The 7,245-nt window shown below is 46.6% G+C and overlaps 1 pseudogene; it reads right to left on the bottom strand.

Moving 5' to 3' along the window:
• Positions 1-263: 263 nt before the first annotated feature.
• LOC147729157 (uncharacterized) lies at positions 264-3,487 on the bottom strand (annotated as a pseudogene).
• Between the last annotated feature and the right edge of the window lie 3,758 nt (positions 3,488-7,245).

Genomic DNA, 7,245 nt, shown 5'->3' with positions numbered 1-7,245 from the left:
TGTACAGAATGTACATTCCAAAAAACACCTGAACAATAAAAATGCAAGAACAGCTGTCTCACCACGAATTAAACTAAAATAGTTTGGTTTTAATGAACAATGCATTAAAAGGAATTACAAAGGCACTTCCCTACAGAAAAATCTGAATTGAAAATCTGCAGGCTATGAATGCAATTACCGCAAAAAAATCGACTTTACGTGGAAGAGCAAGGATGGAATTATGAAGGTCACAATCAAAAACCTGTGGGATTCAATGTGATCCATTAATGAGCTGTCAGAACCTCGTCTTTGTGTCTACGTTGCTTTTTCTGGCTTCCTCTTTACGGACTTCGACTCCTTCTGCGATCATGCTTATTTGAATGGTCCTTGCCATCACTGTGATCCCGTTTGTGACACCGATCCTTGCTTCTACTTCACTTATGAGGCCTTTCTTTGCTCTCACTATGTTCTCGTTTTTGGGACTTTTCAATAGTGTCAGTTCTGCCCCTACTTCCGCTCCTACTATGCTTAGACCTCTCGTTTGCCATTCTTATGCTTACTTGATTTTCCTTTGCTTCTACTTCTGCTACGCCTACTAGCATTCTTACTTGGGCTTCTGCTCTTAGGCTTTTTAGGTCTGGCCTTGCGCCAGCGCATGCGCTGCTTGCCCTGTCTCAGCGAGACTTAAAGTAATCTATATGTTGGGTTAAATTTAATGTTATTTGTCTTTTTGCTTACTATTGGCTCAGTTGTGTTAGTGTTGTTGGTATCTCCTTTCCTGTTGGCTGTTGGTGATTTCCTAACTTCCTTGTAGTCCAGATAGAGAGGTGCCTAACTACGGTGTTATTTCACTCTGCTTGCACTTCTTTCAGTGCCATCTGTTTCAGTGCCATCTGTTTTGCAAGCTGTAGTCTTCCTTTGTAATTGGAGACTTTCCAGCATGCTGGCTATGTATTACCTGGTAGGAGCAGCAACGGGCACGAAGTCTTAGCGCACAGCTGCCTTTCAATTTCCAATTTCCCTGCCTTCAGCTTTGCTCACATGTAGTGTGCTCCTAATGCCCCTGGGGCAAAAGCAGGGACCGACTACAGTGCTCAAGTATGAATACGCACTATAAGGTCCCACCGGGGCATAAGCAGGCATCAACTCCTGCCTGTTTACTATTGCATGCGTCTGCATGTGGGGTGCATTTACTAGTATTAGGTCATGTTTCACTGAATATTTTGTTGATATTGTCGTTTTACTATACACTTGTTTACTTTCTAAGCAGCCCGGGACAATGGCAGCAGTCCCCAAAGTTTTAATCATGAATAAACACCTTGTTGTGCTCTGAATATTTTGAAATGCGGCTCTCATCAGCGTAAGCGCTATATCTTTGGAGAGGATAGCGCTGCATAAGTTCTCTACCTCACTTTAAGTACCTCGGGCTGCTAAAACAGCCTAAACTCTCTAGCTATGTTTATTGATCATTAACTTTCATATAGCTCAGACTGTGCTGTCATCGATGTCAAAGCCCTTTCCATACATTGAGGTGTAGTCGCAAATAGTCACATATCAAACATTGCTGTTTCCACTAATTTTAGCAAATACAGAAAGTCAGAAGGCATGGGGCTGGCATATGGGGTTTCTCAGCATCAAAGTCTTCAAACTTACTGAGGGCCGGAAAAGTGTTTCAATGTAATTGTGGCTTCGCATTTTGTTGCCACAGGTCACCTTGAATGTGCAAGACTGTGATCCTCGGCAACTTTCAGGATCTGTTGCTTAATACTGCAGTGTTAACTTTTTTGTCTGTTTTAGTAAGTAGGTTCCCACACATCCCGGATGTTGCAAATCACAAAGGACAGCTAAGGTAGTTGAAATCTCCCATCCATGTTATGCTGTATAAGTCAAAAGGGCGTGCACAGAGTTACAGGAATCCCACCTGCAGCCCTGTTCATCTAAATGGTCCTCAACTTTTCGATGACTTTCAATATCCCTGTGACATGGGGTTGTTATATCCATTTGTTATTAATGCTCTTGTTAATACAATTGTTTGATGTTGTCGGGTCTCATGATAACAATATCACAGGGAAGGGCCACTAATGTCTGTTAAAGGACCTCTAACCTATCAATCTAGTGTTTGTATTTCTGTTTCTTCAAGCTTAATTGACAACCTCACGCGCTTTCACTTTCAAGCAGCCCCTGACATTGGCGCCCACTTCTTTGAAATAAAAGAGGTCTTGCATTTACTAGAGTTTGAGGTATTGGTATTGTAAATAACAATGCCTTTTATCTATTGTTCATTAGCAAAACAAATAAATAAAAGTAATTATCGTTTACAATGCCAATAGATTAAACTCTCACAAATGCGAGACCTATTGCATTGCAAATGCTTGTTATCTCTACTTGTACTCCAACTGTGTTTTCTCTTCTTGTATCTCTCTTCACATTTCTTCTCTTTTGACCTTTCATGCTCTCTAGATTTTTAGGTATCTCTGTCTCGCTCGTTTCCCTTTTCATAATCGCGGTCTCTACGCCTGCTTCTTTCATTTTCCTTCTCCTTATCACTGCAATCAAACTTTCGTTCATGACTACGACTGCGACTTCTGTGTCTCTCTCTGCTTAGGCTTTGCCTGTGGTCCAACCCACGTTCAGCACTTCAGGAGTTCGGCTTATCTTTCGTTTCACGTTCTGCCCGCTGCCGTTCTCGCTCTCGTTTTATCAAAGCTAGTGGACCATCCATGTCATTCATGATGGGGACTCCTACTTCTTGATTTTCTTGGAGACCTCTTAGGACTTAAAGACCTTTTCGGAGACCGTGAACGTCTTCGTTCTGTATGTCGCTCAGTTTCTTCTGCTTCTTCTTTGCCCTCCTTGATTTGTCTAGGTTTTGTGTTTATAAGCTGGTCAATCTCTTTTTGAACAGGGACAGGGATTCTTGGGAACAAGGTGGAAAACCACTCAAGTTTAGTGATATAAGAGCGAAGCATTACCCCAATAGTCATAATACAGCCTCCACCAGGCTTCACATCTAGGTCCTCTTCATCATCAAGGAAGTCTACTTACCAATCCCATAAATCTGTAGGTGGCTGTGAATACCATATATTCATAAATCCTAGAGCTCTAATATTGGGAGAATCAGTATGCGTGATAAGGCCAATCACTTGCTTGTGCGTGAGTTTTAAAGTGAAAAGCTTGTATAATAGGCAAAAAGCAGTTGAGACAATCCCTCCTGTTCCGACACCACGCACCCCTCCGCACACCCCTTTCTGGCCTGCTGTTTTCCTGCTCCCCTTTTCCCAGAGTTCTACATGTATAACCTTGAAATAAATCTTGTCCACTACCTCGTGGTAGGTCTTCAGTTTGTATAGTTGCACCTTGAAGTATGGAGAAGATAGGATGTTGGTGAGGATCATGGAATTCAGGTTCATGATCTTCTCGTTGCCCCAAACGTCAACACACTGCCCTGCTACCGGGGGGGCTTGTTACCGCCCGGCGGTAGGCCGACCCCCAGGCTGCTGTTCAACATCTTTGGTGGAGGAAGCGTTTCCGGCCATTTCGCGCTCGAGAATCATCAGTTAGTTGGCTGCCATTAATCCGCAGGCCAAGGCCCAGGTTGGGATGCTGCGGCCTCCCAATTAATTTCTGAGGAAGCAGGCCATGAACAACTGCGCAGAGGGAAAGCACAGGCCTCAATGTGGGTAGTTCTGAAGCAAAGGAATCGAAGGTCGCGAAGTGCACTGCAGGTGCAGATTGCTTGGGAAAACAAGGTGATCATTAATTCACGTACTCCACAAAGCAATTTGCCAGAATTATTGGTACCTCCTGGGACCGGTTTCAGGGCATCAACCTTCATCAGCCAAGCTAGCTTTAATTCAGTGGTGTAGTTAACACTGTACCCACGTCTGAGCATACCCTTCCCACATAAGACGATGTTAAAACTAGCGTTCTCTAGTTGGCAATGGTATACACCTTTGACCAAATAAGGACCCTTGCTTCTAATGCCGGGAAAGGGGAATGACACTACTGGATAACCCCTGATTATCCCCTTGGTAGCTTGGCACGAGCAGACAGGCTTATCTCAGAGGCAGCGTGTTAAGCATTTGTGAACACACACAGTAATACAGTGAAAACACTAAAGATGGACACCACACAAGTTTTATAAAAATAAGTATTCTTTACCACTGTAGGCTAACCCAGTAACACAGCACACTGGCAGGGGGGCAGTCCAACTCCTACAGCTTCCTTGGTTCTTCTCCTTTGCAGAGGTTTGTCTTGTTCCAGAAGTGATCTAAAGTCTTAGGGTCTGTATCCCCATATTTATACTGCAGAATCCTTTGTCATCTGAAGGCAGAGTATTGTATTGTATTGTAGCAGTTTTTATTGAGCGCGATTGCTGCCCGCAGGCGTCCAAGCGCTGGGTAGAGGGAAAGTGACTGAGGGAGCTTAAGGTATATAGGATTGAGAAAACAGCAGTGTTTTTAAGTTTTTCCGGAATGCAAGTAGGTCAGGGTTGGAGCGGAGTTTGATGGGAAGGGCATTCCATAGCCTAGCGGTGTTCAAGGAAAACATCCTGCCTCCAGATCTAGCTCGCTTCACCCTAGGCACAGCGGCCAGGAAAGCCTCTGAAGACCGAAGGTTCCTTTTAGGGTGGTAGGGGGTGACCAGGCCAGTGTTTATGGCAGGTCCCGTCTTCCAAAAGGTGCGATGTGCCAGGCATAGCGCCTTGAAGGACACTCTCTGCTTCACTGGCAGCCAGTGGAGACTCTTCAGAGCAGGTCTGGCCGACTGGGTCCGAGGAATTTTCAGTAAAGTGCGTGCTGCACAATTCTGAACAATTTGCAGTTTCCTGAGGGTCATCTCCGGGGCCCCTAGGTATAAAGCATTATTTGAGTCCAGGCGAGATTGAATCAGACCTTGGACTGCCACCTTTTTTGCCTCTAGGGGAAGTAACAGGAGCACCTTCCTCAGAATTCTGAGTAGGCCAAAGCAGGTGGCAGACAGTTTTTTGGCCTGGGTGGAGAAGGAAAGTTTATCATCTAGCCATACTCCCAGGCTTTTGACACTTTCTTTATGAGTGGGCGGGGGACCCAGAGCACTGGGCCATAGGGACGTGAAAGACATAGGAGAGGTTGGGCCCAGGAGCATGAGCTCCGTCTTATCTCCATTCAGCTTAAGGGAGGAGTTGGTCATCCAGCCCTTCACGTCCACTAGGCAGTTTAACAGGTCTGCTGGGGAGTGAGTATTGTTCTCCGTTGCCAGCGAGACCACAAGCTGGGTGTCGTCGGCATATGACACGATTTTAATGCCGTATGGTTCTACAACACCCGCCAGCGGCCTCATGTAGACGTTGAACAATACAGGGCTCAGGGAAGAGCCCTGTGGCACTCCGCAGCTCAAGAGTTTCCTGGAGGACACCGTCTTTCCATCAAAGATCTGAAACGACCTCCCAGACAGAAAGGACTCGAACCACCTTAAAGCGTCACCTGAAACTCCGATGTTATGGAGACGGTCTAGCAAGGTGGTATAGCTGACCGTATCGAAGGCGGCACTTAGATCAAGGAGGATCACTGCCACCGATCCTCCCTGGTCTAGTATCCTTCTAGTTTCTTCGGTGACTGCTAACAAGGCGGTTTCGGTACCATGTTTCGGTCTAAAGCCTGTCTGGGAAGTATGTAGTAGAGAGTGGTCCTCCAGGAACTGGACCAGCTGCGCGTTTATGTGTTTCTCCAGTACCTTGCTCACCCATGGGAGAAGTGAAATGGGGCGGTAACTGGAGTGGTCGTCTGGGTCTAGGCTGGGTTTTTTTAACAGTGCCCGCACCATGGCCTGTTTCCAGGCCATGGGGACTGAACAAGCAGAGATGGAGGTATTAAGGAGGTCTAGAATTGCGGGCAGGGTGGTTTTGCTGGCTCGCATAAGGATCTCTGGGGGGGCAGGATCACAGGGGGAGCCTGACTTGACTTGTTGAGCCACCTTGCTTAAAGTGTCCAGGTCCAGAGGATGGAAGTGCTCAAGGGAGGGCTGGTCTGGACGAAAGAGTGGTCTAGGGGGATGTGAGTTGCTCGAGTCCGGGGATGTGGCTGCAATAGGGAAGGTAGAGTAAATTTTTTGAACCTTTTCGTAGAAGAATTCCGCGAGCTCGTTGCATTGAGCATGGGTTTTAGTAGGTGTAGGGGCCGTATTGACATGAGAGCACTGTTTTATAATATGAAAGATTTCTTTTGGCTTGGATTTTGCTTCTAATATTTTCTCGGAGTAGTGGGTTGCCTGGGCTGACCTGATTGCTTCTTTGTAGGTTCTGATCTCCTCTTTATAGGCAGCCTTCTTGTCTGGGAGGAAGTCTAAGCGCCATGCTCTCTCTCGTTGTCTGCAAATGCGTTTTAATTGTTTTAGAGAGTCAGAGAACCAGGGGGCGGATCTCTGTACTCTCTTCGCAGAGGATCTACGGTACGGAAGGATCGCGTCTAGCGAGTGAGTGATCCAGCTCTCATAGTGGGTGTTTGCCACGTTAGGGTCTGGACAGGGTAGTGGGCGAGTGGAGTCTAGGTTGTTCATCCAGATCTCTAGTGGGAGTTTTGACCAGTTCCTCCTAGTGGTGGTTTGGGGAGGTGGCTGGGAGGTCTTGTGTTTTTCCCAAGAAAAAGGAATTAAGAAATGGTCTGTCCATGGGAGGGGGATGGGTGGATCTACAGTTAGATTCAGACAATTGCTGAATATAGGGTCAAGTAAATTCCCTTTATCATGGGTCGGGGCAGCGACCAGTTGGAGCAGTTGAAGGGCTTCCAGGTCCTCTTGTAGTTCTTGGGCAATGTGGTCGGAGGGGGAGTTAAAATGAAGGTTAAAATCACCCAAAATTGTATGGTTGGCAGAGGAAAGGATTCTTTGCGCTGTGATTTCTGGCAGAGACCTGTGAAATTCTTTTGCAGGCTCGGGGGGGCGGTAGATTAGGGTGCCAGAAAAAGTGCTGTTAGCATGGAACTCTATGCAGAATTCTGCACTCTCGCACTCAGGGATGGTTCCTGCTGTAAAACGGCATCGGTACTGGTCTTTGAAGATGATCGCCAGACCTCCGCCTCTCCCTAGCGGTCTATCAGCTCTGAGGATGTAGTATCCTACGGGTAAGGCTTTTACCACGTCTGGCTCGGAGTGGGCAGTAAGCCACGTTTCTGTTAGAAATACCACGTCTGCTCTTGCCTCCTACAACAGCATGGAGATCTGTGTGCTGTGTTTAGGTAGGGAGCGGCAGTTGAGCGCGTACATACGGTACATTTGAGCCGTGGTCGA

The sequence above is a fragment of the Lissotriton vulgaris genome, chromosome 2_2 (genome assembly GCF_964263255.1).
Source record: "Lissotriton vulgaris chromosome 2_2, aLisVul1.2, whole genome shotgun sequence".
Taxonomy (NCBI): Eukaryota; Metazoa; Chordata; class Amphibia; order Caudata; family Salamandridae; genus Lissotriton; species Lissotriton vulgaris.
This window is presented reverse-complemented; position numbering and strand designations above follow the sequence as displayed.